The sequence below is a fragment of the Meriones unguiculatus genome (genome assembly GCF_030254825.1).
Source record: "Meriones unguiculatus strain TT.TT164.6M chromosome 13 unlocalized genomic scaffold, Bangor_MerUng_6.1 Chr13_unordered_Scaffold_44, whole genome shotgun sequence".
Classification (NCBI taxonomy): Eukaryota; Metazoa; Chordata; class Mammalia; order Rodentia; family Muridae; genus Meriones; species Meriones unguiculatus.
Window position 1 is genome coordinate 3,024,580 of NW_026843651.1, and position 14,674 is coordinate 3,039,253.

At 42.5% G+C, this 14,674-nt stretch overlaps 1 pseudogene; it reads right to left on the reverse strand.

The window, feature by feature from the left end:
- LOC110544932 (single-stranded DNA-binding protein, mitochondrial-like) overlaps positions 1-14,195 on the reverse strand; it is a 38,217-nt pseudogene extending 24,022 nt beyond the window's left edge.
- Positions 14,196-14,674: the final 479 nt, after the last annotated feature.

Below are 14,674 nucleotides of genomic sequence, written 5' to 3' on the forward strand. Positions count from 1 at the left end.
ACTCTGAACTGCCCTGGGCTACATCTGTGCAGGGGTTCTGGGTTATCTCCATGAATACTCCTTGGTTAGAGTATGAATCTCTGGGAAGTTCCCTGTGTTCAAATTTTCTTGTTCTGTTGCTCTCCTTGTGGAGACCCTGTCCTCTCCAGCTCTTAATATTTCCCAGTTCTTACCTAAAATTCCATTCACCTGCCCAACAGTTGCCCATCAGGCTCAGCATCTGCTTTGATAGTCTGAAGGGCAGAGGCTTTCAGAGGCCCTCTGTGGTAGGTTCCTAGGTTGTTTCCTGTTTTCTTCTTCTTCTGATGTCCATCCTCTTTGCCTTTCCGGATGGGGATTGGACATTTTAGTTAGGGTCCTCTCTCTTGCTTAGTTTCTTTAGATGCACGGGTTTTAGTGGGTTTGTCCTATGTTGTATGTCTATATGAGTGAGTATATACCATGTGTGTCTTTTTGCTTCTGGGACAACTCACTCAGGATGATCCTTTCCAGATCCCACCATTTACCTGAGAATTTCATGATTTCCTTATTTTTCATTGCTGAGTAATATTCCATTGTGTAGCTGTACCACAATTTCTGCATCCATTCTTCAGTTGAGGGGCATCTGGGTTGTTTCCAGCTTCTGGCTATTACAAATAAAGCTGCTACAAACATGGTTGAGCAAATGTCCTTTTTGTGTACTTGAGCCTCTTTTGGATATATGCCCAGTAGTGGTATGGCTGGATCTTGAAGAAGCGCTATTCCTAGTTGTCTGAGAAAGCGCCAGATTGATTTCCAGAGTGGTTGTACAAGTTTACATTCCCACCAGCAGTGGAGAAGGGTTCCCCTTTCTCCACAACCTCTCCAGCATGTGTTGTCACTTGAGTTTTTGATCTTGGCCATTCTCATGGGTGTAAGGTGAAATCTCAGGGTTGTTTTGATTTGCATTTCCCTAATGGCTAGTGAGGTTGAGCATTTCTTTAAGTGCTTCTCTGCCATTCGGTATTCCTCTACAGAGAATTCTCTGTTTAGCTCTGTTCCCCGTTTTTTAAGTGGATTACTTGGTTTGCTGCTTTTCAGCTTCTTTAGTTCTTTATATATACTGGATATGAGTCCTCTGTCAGATAAAGGGTTGGTGAAGATTCTTTCCCAATCTGTAGGTGGTCGCTTTGTTTTGATGACGGTGTCCTTTGCTTTGCAGAAGCTTTTCAGTTTCATGAGGTCCCATTTATTGATTGTTGTTCTTAGAGCCTGTGCTGTTGGTGTTCTGTTCAGGAAGTTTTCTCCTGTACCAATGAGTTCTAGGGTATTTCCCACTTTTTTTTCAAGCCGATTTAATATGTCTGGTTTTATGTTGAGGTCTTTGATCCACTTGGACTTCAGTTTTGTGCAGGGTGACAAGTATGGATCTATTTTCATTTTTCTACATGTAGACATCCAGTTGGACCAGCACCATATGTTGAAGATGCTATCTTTTTTCCATTGTATGGTTTTGGCGTCTTTGTCAAAGATCAGGTGTCCATAAGTGTGTGGGTTTATTTCTGGGTCCTCTGTTCGGTTCCATTGATCCACCATTCTGTTTCTATGCCAGTACCATGCAGTTTTTAAAACTGTTGCTCTATAGTACAACTTAAGATCAGGGATGGAGATACCTCCAGAAGATCTTTTATTGTAGAGGATTGTTTTAGCAATTCTGGGTTTCTTGTTATTCCATATGAAGTTGAGAATTTTTCTTTCCAGGTCTGTAAAGAATTGTGTTGGTAATTTGATGGGCATTGCATTGAATCTGTAGATTGCTTTTAGTAAGATGGCCATTTTTACTATGTTAATCCTACCAAGCCATGAGCATGGGAGATCTTTCCATCTTCTCATATCTTCTTCTAATTCTTTCTTCAGAGATTTGAATTTTTTTCATACAAGTCTTTGACTTCCTTGGTTAGGGTTACTCCGAGGTACCTTATGTCATTTGTGGCTATTGTGAAGGGTGTTGTTTCCTTAATGTCTTTCTCGGCCCTTTTGTCTTTTGTATACAGGAGGGCTACTGATTTTTTTGAGTTAATTTAGTATCCGGCCACTTTGCTGAAGGTGTTTATCAGCTGTAGGAGTTCCCTGGTAGAGTTTTTGGGGTCACTCACGTATACTATCATATCATCTGCAAATAGTGATAATTTGACTTCTTCCTTTCCAATTTGTATCCCCTTGATCTCCTTCAACTGTCTTATTGCTCTAGCAAGGACTTCCAGCACTATGTTGAAGAGATATGGAGAGAGTGGGCAGCCTTGTCTTGTCCCTGATTTCAGTGGGATTGCTTTAAGTTTCTCTCCGTTCAGTTTGATGTTGGCTATAGGTTTGCTGTATATCACCTTTACTATGTTTAGATATGTGCCTTGTATCCCTGATCTCTCCAATACTTTGAACATGAATGGATGTTGGATTTTGTCAAAGGCTTTTTCAGCATCTAGGCAGATTATCATGTGTTTTTTTTTTCTTTCAGTTTGTTAATATGGTGGATCACATTGATGGATTTCCGTATATTGAACCACCCCTGCATACCTGGGATGAAGCCTACTTGGTCATAGTGGATAATATCTTTGATGTGTTCTTGGATTCGGTTTGCAAGTATTTTATTAAGTATTTTTGCATCAATGTTCATAAGGGAGATTGGCCGGAAATTCTCTTTCTTTGTTGAGTCTTTGTGAGGTTTAGGTACCAAGGTGACTGTGGCTTCATAGAATGAATTTGGTAATATTCCTTCTGTTTCTATTTTGTGGAATAGTTTGAAGAGAATTGGTGTTAGCTCTTCTTTGAAGGTCTGGTAGAATTCTGCGCTGAAGCCATCTGGTCCTGGGCTTTTTTTGGATGGGAGACTTTTGATGACCGCTTCTATTTCTTTGGGGGATATAGGTCTATTTAGTTGATTTACCTGGTCCTGGTTCAGCTTTGGTAAGTCAAATCGATCAAGAAAATTGTCCATTTCATTTAGATTTTCAAATTTTGTGGCATATAGACTTTTGAAGTAAGTCCTAATGATTGTTTGGATTTCCTCGGTGTCTGTAGTTATATCCCCCTTTTCATTTCTGATTTTGTTGATTTGGGTGGTGTCTCTCTGCCTTTTAGTTAGCCTGGCTAAGGGTTTGTCAATCTTGTTGATTTTCTCAAAGAACCAGCTCTTGGTTTCATTGATTCTTTGAATTGTTTTATTTGTTTCCAATTGATTGATTTCAGCCCTGAGTTTGATTATTTCCAGCCGTCTACTCCTTCTTGGTGTGTCTGCTTCTTCTTTTTCTAGGGTTTTTAAGTGAGCCATTAGGGTGCTTGAATGAGCTGTCTCGAATTTCTTCTTGAAGGCACTTAGTGCTATGAACTTTCCTCTTAGCACTGCTTTCATTGTGTCCAACAAGTTCGGGTATGTTGTGTCTTCATTTTCATTGATTTCTAGAAAGACTTTAATTTCTTTCTTTATTTCTTCCCTGACCCAGCTGTCATTTAGTAACAAGTTGTTCAGTTTCCATGTGTGTGTAGGCTTTTTGTTATTTCTGTTATTGTTGAGGTCCAGCTTTATTCCATGGTGATCAGACAAGATACATGGGATTATTTCAATCTTCTTGTATCTGTTGAGGCTTGCTTTGTGACCCACTATGTGGTCTATTTTGGAGAAGGTTCCATGAGGTGCTGAGAAGAAGGTAAATTCTTTTGTGTTTGGTGTAAAGTTCTGTAAATGTCTGTTAGGTCCATTTGATTCATGACCTCTGTCAGAGACATTGTTTCTTTGTTTAATTTCTGTTTTGTTGACCTGTCCTTTGTTGAGAGTGGGGTGTTGAAGTCTCCCACTATTAATGTGTGTGGATCTATATGTGCTTTAAATTTTATCAATGTTTCTTTCACAAATGTGGGTGCCCTTGTATTTGGGGCATAGATGTTCAGGATTGTGATGTCTTCCTGGTGGAATTTTCCCTTGATGAGTATGAAGTGTCCTTCCCCATCTCTTTTGATTAATTTTGGTTGAAAGTCTATTTTATCAGATATTAGAATGGCTACTCCTGCTTGCTTCTTGGGTCCGTTTGCTTGGAAAGTCGTCTTCCAACCCTTTACCCTCAGGTAATGTCTATCTTTGTGTCTTAGGTGTGTTTCTTGTATGCAAGAGATTGCTGGGTTTTGTTTATGTATCCATTCTGTTAATCTGTGTCTTTTTATTGGAGAGTTGAGTCCATTGATGTTGAGAGAGATTAATGACCAGTGGCTGTTAGATCTCTTGATTTTGATGTTGGCTGTGGTCATCAGTTTGTGTGCTTGGTTGCTTTTTGTTTTACTGAAGTGAGGTTATTTATTTCCTGTGTTTTCTTGAATGTAGCTAGCTTTCTTGGGTTGTATTTTCCCTTCCAGTGTCTTCTGTAATGCTGGATTTGTTTGTAGGTATTGTTGAAATTTGTTTTTGTCATTGAATATCTTGTTTTCTCCATCTATGAGGACTGAGAGTTTTGCTGGGTATAGTAGCCTGGGCTGACATCTGTGTTCTCTTAGGGTCTGCATGATATCCGTCCAGGCCCTTCTGGCTTTCATAGTCTCTGTTGAAAAGTCAGGTGTGATTCTAATGGGTTTGCCATTATATGTTACTTGGCCTTTTTCCCTTGCAGCTTTTAGTATTTTTTCTTTGTTCTGTATACTTACTGTTTTGATTATTATGTGGCGGGAGGATTTTCTTTTCTGGTCAAATTTGTTGGGTGTTCTGTAGGCCTCATGTATTCTAATTGGCCTGTCCTTTAGCTTGGGGAAATTTTCTTCAATGATTTTGTTGAAAATATTTTCTGGGCCTTGGAGAAGGGAGTCTTCTTTTTCCTCTATACCTATTATTCTTAGGTTTTGTCTTTTCATATTGTCTTGCATTTCTTGGACGGTCTGTGTCAGGAATTTTCAGATTTAACATTTTCTTTGACAGATACATCGATTTCTTCCATTGTATCTTCTACACCTGAGATTCTTTCTTCCATCTCTTGTAGTCTGTTGGTTATGCTTACTTCTGTAGTTCCTGTTTTATTCCCTAGATTCTTCCTTTCCATTATTTCTTCCATTTGTGTTTTCTTTAATTTTTCCAATTCTATCTTCAGGTCTTGAGTTGTTTTGTTTACTTCCTTCACCTGTCTGATTGTACTTTCCTGTTTTTCTTTTAGTTCCTTCAACTCTGTTTCTATCATTTCATTCAGTGTTTTAAGCATCTCCTTTCTAAAGGCCATAAACTGTTTGGCTGCAGCTTCCTCTATTTCTTTACGGATGGCAATATTCTGTTTGAGTTTATCTTCCTCTATGTCTTTACGAATCTTATTTGTTTCCTCTGTTATCATCTTCATGAGCATACTTGTTAGGTCATCTTCTTGGATTTCAGTTATGTTGGGGTGTCCAGGGCTACTTGCCCCTGGGTAGCTGGGTTCTGGAGATGCCATATTGCTCTGTCTTTTGTTGCTTGAGCTTTTACGCTGGCCTCTACCCATTGTGTTATCTTAGGTGTTTGGGGTTATTTTCTGGTGGTTCCTGGGGATCCTGTGGTGGAGAGAATCCCCTTTGCAGAAAGCTGGTTTTTCCTGAAGGATGTCTTCTCAGCTTTTTGGGTATAGTCCCTGGATGGCTGGTGTTTTTTCAGGAGTTGCTCACCTCAGGGATATAGACCTGAGTAGTAACTGTGGACTTTGTTAGTCGAGAGGGTTCTCCTCTCACCCAGGGAAGTCCTGAGGGCAGCTGCCCTGTTTCTGGGTTTCTTGTTGCAAATTTAATGATCAGCTGCTGTGACCCAGTTGGACATCAGGAGCGCCTCAACTGTTTGTGCTTGTGTCTGGAGCACAGCTGAGTGCTGGCGCCTCGGCCCCACTAGACTGCTAGACTTTTTCTAGGGAAGGATTGGGTGATTTAGATCAGTACAGTTTCCTTCCTTCCCCGTGGATTCTCTGGAGACATGGACTCCTAGTGTCTTTTTTTGCGCTGGTGCACACTGCTCAGTGTCCGCCAGCTGGCTGGCCACAGAAATTTGCCTGTGCCTGGAGCACAGCTGTGTGATGGCGGCTCAGTCTCTGCCAGCTGTCTGGTGCGCAGAAACTGCCTGTGTCTGCCTTTGCGGCTTTTGGGAGCCTGAGTGGCTCCCTAAGCTGGGTAATTTTCCGGGGACCTTTTCAGGTTGGGGGTGAGCTGAGTGCTCTGAGATCAGACCCGCCGTTTCTATCTCTGGCGGCGAATCAGGCGCGCAGGCAGGCAGGGCTCTGTGCAGGAACCTGGGTCTCTGGCTCTGGCTCCGGGCTGGCTCCTGGGGTGCCCGTGGAACCCGCCCAAGTCTTTTCCAGGGGATGTCTGGGTGACCTAAGGCCGGTCCCAATCGTTTCCTGTACCCTGGGGTTATCTCTCGACTGAAAATTCCAGTCTCTGATAGTGTGGTGCCCACGGTTCAGTCTGGGACCGTGACCAGAGACATTGGCTTGTGGCTCTGGGCTGGGGCTGGGGCTGGCGGCCAGCAGCCAAGCGTCTGGCGGAACCGGGATCTCTTCCGCGGTTTAGCCAGGTGAGTTAAAAGCTGATTGAATCCCCCACCGTGGGGTATCCTCTCACCTGGGAAACACAATGACTGTGTTTTATGGCCGAGAGTTCTGATTGCTGGTCACTGTGCTGATCCTGCTGTGCTGCTGCTCAGAATGAGAGTCCTCCCGGCTCCGCCATCTTGCCCCTCCCTCTGTGAATCCTTTTGGAATGGAATTCTTAATGACTGGGGATTATCAGAGAATAGTAACGAATAAGAGAGTAGAGAAGTGATGCATCAACAAAATAAAATTTAATAATACCAACAACTGGCTTATTTATTTATTTATTTATTTATTTATTTATTATGTATACAGTGTTCTGCATGCATGTACACTTGCACACCATAAAAGAACACCAGATCTCAGTATAGATGTTGTGAGCCACCATGTGGTTGGTGGGAATTGAACTCCTGACCTCTGGAAGAGCACCCAGTGCTCTTAACCTCAGAGTTGAAAAAGAAAACACATAGGCATACTGACTTTGAAAAACACAGGCTATTCTCTTGTAGAGGGAAATCCATTAATAAGATACTGTTCGATGTTCTCCCTGAGTACAATATTAGCTGCTGAGACCTGTAACCTGACAAAGCATTAGTCAATAGCCTGTTTCTCAAATTTGAACTGGCAGAACTGTGTCAATGAGGATTGTACATATGGGCATAGGATAGTCCCTTAATTCAAAATTCAATATTCACTGGATCATGTTACCTGACATAAACTGTACACCCATCAATCTGGTCTGTTTTCACTCGCATTCATAAATTAATAAATATATGTTGGGAAGTTATAAATTAAAAACCTCACCTTGCTACATTTCTAGATAATCCGGGTGAGCAAACATGTGTTTCCCAGAATCCTAATCTCTAACCAGGACTGGTTAGCATATTACTTATCTGTGGAGTATTTTACAGACATTCTTCCCTCAGCTAAATTCTATGTGGGACCACTTGTTTCTCAACAATAGTTAATCCTTTATATCATTGGTTCTACTCTTCTATATTACAGCTTAATATTGGAGCACTCCGTGACACATGACATACCATTTACAAACCCCACAAAATTCAAATGTATCTTTTAGAACTGAGAGAAACTATCTGTCACCCACAAGGTTACCAGGAATGAGGCCTAAAAAAGGTCACCTAAAGTTCACCGGACTAGTGAGTCTGCCCCAAGGTCACCAGGAATTGGAACATGGGTCACCAATTCCAAAAACAATGTCGTAAGATTCCCTATCCAAGAAACAACCTGAGGATAACCACAAGGATGGGAAATATCTTATACCAAAATGGAGCATTTGTGCTGAGCAGCCTACCAACCTTGTAGTAGAACATTAATGACACAGAAAATACCTAATATTCCTGAGGCCTAGAGATAGCTCATTCAATGTTAATTATGTTAGCTAGCCAATCACTTTGTAAAAAGCTTGCCCTTGCTGAATGCCACCCAATCCTGAAACTGTTGAACTGGAACTTCCTGGTCCTTCCTAAAACCCTAATCAAAACCCTGCCATGCAGCTGCTCAGGGCTCTCCTCTCTGATCCACTGTGTTGGTGATGATGGAGAAACCCAGCTTAAGTTCAAATAAAACTCTTTGCTCTTACATATGTGGTCCAGCTCCTTATGATCTTTGGGGACCCTAAGATCTAGGCATAACATTTGGGGTCTCCTATTGGATCCCCAAGTCTCCCAAGCACCCCTGGCACATGGGGCTGAACAACAGCCAGTAAGTGAGCACTCTGTCTAGGTCTTTCTCTGTGTTTCTCTAGTTTCCTTTTTAGGGCCTTGGGGCAAACTTTGTAATCTGTGTGGTCAGAAAGGTTAGAGCTGATGCTTTGGACAACTGTGGGCCAGAGGGGACCTGGATGACTTTGTAGAACCCCCACTCGAAGAGGCAAATCTGTAAAGGGTTGAGCACCGAGTTTTCTGTGTTCTCTAGACCTCAGAGATGACGAATGTGCCCCTATCTGTAAAGGGTGGTAGAGTACCCAGTTTTCTGTGATCTCTGGATCTTTGGACAAGGACAATGCAGGTAGCTCCTGCATCAGGGATTCACTGATGTCCTACTTTCATTTTTTTCCACTGCAGGAGTGGTGGGATCTGCTGTCTGGCTCTCTGTATTTTTTCTGATGCACAAGCAATGGGATCTAGCTGTTTGTGTCTTGTTTAACTGTTTTGTCTCTTGCTGCCAGTTTTCTTTTTTCTTTTTTCTGTCTTTGGGACTTATTGAGGACATGGGACAGAATGCCTCTAGACTTGATTCTTTCCCATTTCAGGGAAGCTTGATCCATGCTCCACAGGCTCCAATGAGAGTGGCAAGGAGGTGCCAAGGGAGGGATACAGTATGTGGAGCCCCAGGCTTGGCACCTCTGACAATGTTCTCTGGTCTCTGGTCTGGCAGATCTTATCCACTACTCTGACCTTGGGTCTGGCAGAGCTTGGTCACTGCTCTGGACTCTGATCTGGCAGAGATTTGCTGCTGCTGTGGTCTCTTGTCGGGCAGAGTTTGGCCGGTGCTTTGGCCTCTGGTCTGGTAGAGATCAACAGATATGTTGCTGCTCCATTCTCTGGTCTGGCTGAATGCAGGTCACCATTCCAAACTCGGGTGTAGTTGGGTGGAGCCTGATTTGGGGTAGGTCACCACTAATGGAACAGGATAGAGGGTCCATAGAGAGACAGGCCACTGTTCTGAGTTTTGGTATTTTCTTTTTCCATTCTCTTTGAGCGCATTATACCCAGTACATTTTTTTCCTTTGTTGTACTTTTGTGATTTTGTTTGCTTGTGATGGTCTCAGTGGGCTGGTGATCAAACAGCTGTGCTCCATTGTGACTTTGCCTTCCCCATGCTCCCAACACTACAAGCTGGGGCACCTCTGGTCATCAGTGGGAACACATATTTCCACATATTTGGCTAGGAAGGCTCGGTTGGAGAGGGGTCGGTGTGCAGAAAATCTTGCTAGGCTGGACCTTGTTGCCTCCTTGCTATCTCTATGAGGAAGGTCAGTGACCTGAGGTTAGCTCTGGCTTGGAACAATGACCACCAAATAATGCTCTTAGCTGAAACCTATTGTAGTTATTACTATTATTATTATTTGGTTAGGGTCCTCTGTAGCCCAGCCTGGCCTTAAACTAAACAGCTATAAGATGACCTTGAATTTCTGATCCTTCTGCTCCACCTCTTATCAACTGAGCTACACTCCCAATCCCACAAACTTCTTTTTCTGAGCCATAGTTGGCTTCAACAAGGAAGTGAACCGAACTCAAATAGGGAAGGCTTGGCTCCACTGAGCTCCTGGGTCTGAGCCTGTGTACTGGCACTGTACACAGAATACCCACCTGAGCACCTTGATATGTCACTTATTAGCCTTGCTGTACTTATGAGATTGTCACCTGAGAATGAAGCCAATTCTTTTTTAGTCAAGGTCTCATATTGGCAACTAAAAGAATTTTATTAGAAAATCTTAGAAAGCACGTGTATGATTGTGGTTTGAATGGGTGAGGAACCTCTGTCAATGTGCTTCCCAAAGTGCTAAAGGACGTAAGCATGGGGAACGGGGAGGGGTAGATCAGGAATTCACCATGTCTGGGTATCTACCCCCCCCAGAAAATGAGTTGCTTTATTTAATCACCAATGCAAGAAAAAAAAATAGCTAGAATGCATTTGAGGTTCAAGGTTTAGAAGTGAGGCTGCAGGGGTTCTTTTGGCAATGCTTTTGAAGAACTGCATCCATTCAAGTGCAATGTTTGTAAATCACACTGAGCAAGGAAAGCAGGGAAGGGAAGGGGAGGGGAGAATAAAAAGGAGGACAGGGGAAGAACATGTTCAAACTTTTCCTATCAAGAAAACAAAAAGGAAAAAAAATCTTAATGAAGTCCCACTTTTTGTATGTGTGCCCAAGAAATTTATTATTATTATTTATTTAATTTTTTGTGTTAAATATTTTTAATTTTTTAAACTTTTATTAATTACACTTTATTCACTTTGTATCACCCCATAAACCCCTCCTTCCTCCCTTCCTAATCCCACCTACCTTTCCCTTTCTTCACACATGCTCCTCCCCAAGTCCACTGATAGGGGAGGTCCCCCTCTCCTTCCTTCTGATCTTAGTCTGTTAGGTCTCATCAGGGGTGGCTGCATTGTCTTCCTCTGTGGCCTGAGATCAAACAGCAGGCAAATCAGTTTATGTTAGAGGCAGTCCCTCTTCCCATTACTATGTAACCCACTTGGACACTTACTGTCATGGGCTACATCTGTGCAGGGGTTCTAGGTTATCTCCATGCATGGTATTTGGTTGGAGTAGGAGGCTCTGGAAAGACCCTGGTGTTAAAATTTTCTCATTCTGTTGCTCTCCTTGTGGAATTTCTGTCCTATCCAGATCATACTATTTCCCACTTCTTTCATAAGATTCCATGTACTCTGCCCAACAGTTGGCCATAAGTCTCAGCATCTGCTTTGATAGTCTGCAGGGTAGAGCCTTTTAGAGGGCCTCTGTGGCAGGTTCCTAACTTGTTTCCTGTTTTCTTCTTCTTCTGATGTCCATCCTCTTTGCCTTACAGGATAGGGATTGATCGTTTTAGTCAGGATCCTCCCTCTTGATTAGTTTCTTTAGATATACAGATTTTAGTAGGTTTATCCTATATTATATGTCTATATGAGTGAGTATATACCATGTGCCAAGAATTTTTAAGTTGTGTTTATGTGTACATTCCTTTCATCATATTTATATATATATTCTGTAAACGTTTGCTGAATAATGGTGTTTCAACGTCTTTCCCACATTTCAACTGAATTATTTTTCGGCATTAATCTAAACCTAATTCTTATCAATATTTGGAGGTTTTACTTGTTTTGAATGTGTGGTTTTATTTTCTTAGTTAACAGTGTGTACACAGTCTCTTACACCAGGGTCATCATATTTGGGTCTCTAACAAAGTAATGAAAAACAGTAAATATTACTAATAATGTTAATGACTAAAATGAAAATAACTGAGTGCATTGTACAATGATTTCAGATGCTCTTTTCAGATAGGACATTTTATGATGAATTTTTTTTCATGAGGCACAAAATGTCTGCTAAGCTTAAGGCTTGTTTACAACATTCTCTTGAAAACAAGGTTCAAGATGCATCCTGAAGTCATAACATCAAATGATGTACAGAGAGGACATAATCACCTTTGCAGATATGGTCTCCTAGGGATAAGTATGGTAGGATTCAAAGCTCAGGACACTTTCTGAGGATATGACTTCTCATAAAACCTAATGAAAATATAGATTCTTCCCAGAAAATGAACATGTACATAAAACCAACCACATATAAAGCAGGTACAGAGTAAATGTCAGGAGAAGGACCAGGTTAAAAACTAACACCAAATAAGTATCACTGTTGCTGTATCTGGAATTTCTACCGTATTTGGTATGCAGAGACAAGAAGACTGTTAACCCCTGTATTTAAGGCAGTGCATCTGCATAAAGAAAAGCAATGTTTTGCTTTCCTTGTTCCTTTTTTTCTCCTCCCCTTCCTCCTCCTTCCTTTCCTCCTATATGTGAAGCAAATGTTCTACCTCTGAGTTGTATTCCTAGCTTCTGTACAAAACAGGCAGAAACAGAAATCTTTGGATATAATAAAGCCAGATGCTAAACCTCACTAAAGCTTAAAGGAAGTAACTTGTTATGGGATAAATTAAAGAGAACACAGAGAAGGCAACAGACATAAAGGAGGCTGTCCTAGTAACAGCAATAACAGAACAAGATAAAAAGACTTCAGGAAATGTTTTTTTACAGATGGCACAATGACTGGTATTAACAAATAAAATGCTACATGCTCCCATCCTTTAGGTGGGAATTCTGTATTACTATCAGATTATGAAGACTTTGTTCAAGGCGTTTACTATTTAAAAGGTTATTTGTCCTTCTGCAGATAGTTACTGTTTGTGAATTAGGTACCCAATACTGTGCTATGTCCTGAACACACAAAAATGATTCATGCAAACATCATTCTTTCTCTATAAGCTTAGATTCTTGTGGGATAATCCACCATAAACAAACCCATAAACAATGTATATACATGTATACATCACTATAAATTACACTATGATGCCTAAAGAAAAGCAAGAGAGACCTAACATCCCAGATGGGATAAAGAACATACATATTCAAAGGCCCAGAGAACATTTTAGTTCAGTAGGGGAAATGAAAGAAGGTGAATTTGGTTTGGAATATACTATGGAAAAAGAAAGGAATAATAATAATATTAATAACAATAATAATAAAGATTAAAGGATGAAAAGATGGCTTAGTGATGAAAAATACTTTCTTTGGGCCTGGAGAGATGGCTAAGAGGTTTAGAGCATTGGCTGTTCTTCCAGAGGTCATGAGTTCAATTCCCAGCAACCACATTGTGAGCCACCATCTATAATGAGATCTGATGCCCTCTCCTGGGGTGCAGGTGTACATGCAAACACAATATGTTATTCATAATAAATAATAAATCTTAAAACGAAACAAAATATTCTCTTTTTTTTTTTCCGACTTCCTAGCATGTCCATGGTGGATGACAATCTACTGTGGCTCATGTTACAGGGAATTTGATGCCATATGGCTGCCTGGGATATAAGGCACTCATGTGGTTCGCTTATATACATGCAAGGAAAATACTCTTATCACTCATCTACACAAAAGATAAAAATACCCCCCTCAAAAAATAAAAGGGGATCAGCAGGCTTATTGGCACACACTGGATCTCTGTGAGTTGGAGGCCATCCTGGTATACAGACCTAGTCCAGTCCAGGCAAAGCTACACAGGAAATGCTGTCCTGAAAAGCAAAACAAACAACAATAAAACAGAAAAACAATACAAAAACAAACGAAAAAGATCATAAATCAAGTGTTATGACACATGCCTGTAAATGGAGCATCAGGAAGGTCAGGAATGAAGGTCAACCTGGGCTATAAGAAACTGTCTCAAAAACAAAACAGAAGCAACAACAACAAAGCAGCACAAGAATCTGAGTGCCTGGGATGCTTTGGGACATTCAAAATTTTTATCTTAATTCTTGGCTCCATAGGAAGCTATTGAGGAATGTAGTTATTTGAATGAAAATGACCACTATAGTCTCATATGTTTGAAAATATGGTCCCCCCATTGGTGGAAAAATTAGGAAGTGTGATCTTGTTGAAGAGGTGTGTCACTGTGGGTGGGCTTTGAGGTTTTTAAATCCCACACCATTCTCAGTTAGCTCTTTGCCTCATACTTGTAGATCAGGATGTAAGCTCACAGCCACTGTTCTCTTTGGTGCTCTGCCTGCCATTCCTGTCTGCCACTATGGTCCCTTCCATGATGGTCATGGACTTACCCTCTGAAACTCTAGGTACCCAACCAACCGTTTCATCTATAAGCTGCTTTGGTCATGATATCTTAGCACAGTGATAGAAAAGTAGCTAAGACAAGGGGTTTGAAAACAGGAGAGAAATGCTTTGATGTACACTCATCTCAAAGATCCTTTTGTCCTGTCAAATTAATAGTAAGATTTCAGAAATTTCAGGCCTCAGAGCATCCGGACCCAGAAGGTGTAGCCCTCTCTGGTAGGGCGGGGGAGGGGCCTGCGCGAGGCGCAGCGCAGGCGCAGTGCGCGCCTCCATTGTCAAGCCTGACGTAAGTGCCATTGCTATGGCAACAGCCGCCAAAGGGAAAAGGCTGAGCTCTTCCCTTTGGGTTGCGGCGGTGGCGGCGGCGAGGGTTGGCGACGGGAACCGGCTTCCCGAGCGCAGTGGCAGTGGTCGTGGCTCGGCTAGTGGACTACTTCATCGTGGTAGGCTGAGACCAGGAGAAGCCAGGTAGGGGTGTAGGGCGGGAGCTGCCTGGGCTCTGCCTCTGCGCACCCACGCTCCGCTCCGCCCCGCGCTCCTCCCTCCTTCCCAGGGTTCTCTCTCCCCACCCCGCCCCGGGCTCCGCCCCCGCCCTACCAGGCTCTGCCTCTGCCGCCCCCGGGCTATGTCTCCCTCCTCCCCCCCGAGCTCCGCCTCCGCCCCTGAACTCCGCCTCTGCCCACCCAGGCTCCGCCTCCACCCCCACCCCCCGAGCTGCACCCTCGCTCCCGGGCTCCTCCCTCTGCCCCCGGGCTCTGCCCCCGCCTGGCTCCGGG